This window comes from Cebus imitator, unplaced genomic scaffold (assembly GCF_001604975.1).
Source record: "Cebus imitator isolate Cc_AM_T3 unplaced genomic scaffold, Cebus_imitator-1.0 Scaffold297, whole genome shotgun sequence".
Lineage (NCBI taxonomy): Eukaryota > Metazoa > Chordata > Mammalia > Primates > Cebidae > Cebus > Cebus imitator.
In genome coordinates this window covers 2,161,152-2,162,229 of record NW_016107612.1, presented here as the reverse complement: position 1 = coordinate 2,162,229, position 1,078 = coordinate 2,161,152, and positions in this window count along the sequence as shown.

The window sequence follows — 1,078 nt, the reverse complement described above, 5'->3', positions numbered from 1 at the left end:
GGAGGCTGAGGCAGGAGAATTGCCTGAACCCAGGAGGCGGAGGTTGCGGTGAGCCGAGATTGTTTCATTTCACACAAAAATGGGAAAAAAAAAAAAAACCCCGCCTAAAAAAAAAAAAAAAAAAAAAAAGAATACATTAAATAAATAAATAGATAGATAAATAGATAAATTTTTGCATATGTATACTCCTGTGGTGCCACTCAGCTCAAGATATAGAATATTTCTGACACCCCAAAAAGTTTCCTGCACTTTCCTGGCCGATAGATCCAAAGAACAATTATTCTCACCTCTATCACTAGAGATAAGCTTGCTTGTTTTGAAATTGACGTAAGTAGAATCTCATAGTATGTATCCTTTTCTGTCTGGCTTTGCATTGACATTGGTTCCAGGGATTCATTTCTATTGATGCAGCAGTCAGTGGTACGTTCCTTTCTACTGCAGAATAGTATTCCACTTGGTAGCTACTCCAGTTTGTTAACACATTTTTCTCCTTTGGATAGACACCTGAATTGTTTGCAGTTTGGTATTATTATGAATAAAGCTGCCATTAACAAAGACCATGAGATCGCCAGAGGAAGAAGGGAGCTTTATTTTCTCTACATAGACATGGAAAACAATCTGCAGAATAGGGAGGCACAGCCTTCAGCTTAAGTGCTCTGGGAAGAACAAAGGCAGAGTCTGGCTTCAACAGGGAAAAATCTCACCCTGGTTCTCAATTAGGTCCGCTTACACAAATGAAGGATTCAAACTGGTTCAGTTCTGATTAGTCAAAATAGTCAAGTCCTAGGCCGGGCGCGGTAGCTCATGCCTGTAATCCCAACACTTTGGGAGGCTGAAGCAGGCCCGTCACTTGAGGTCTGAAGTTTGAGACTAGCCTGGCCAACATGGCAAAACCCTGTCTCTACTAAAACTACAAAAATTAGCCAGGCGTGGTGCCACATGCCTGTAATCCCAGCTACTCAGGAGGCTGAGGCAGGAGAATCACTTGAACCCCGGTGGTGGAGGTTGCAGTCGGCTGAGATCATGCCACTGCACTCCAGCCTAGGTGACAGAGTGAGACTCCATCTAACCAAAAGAA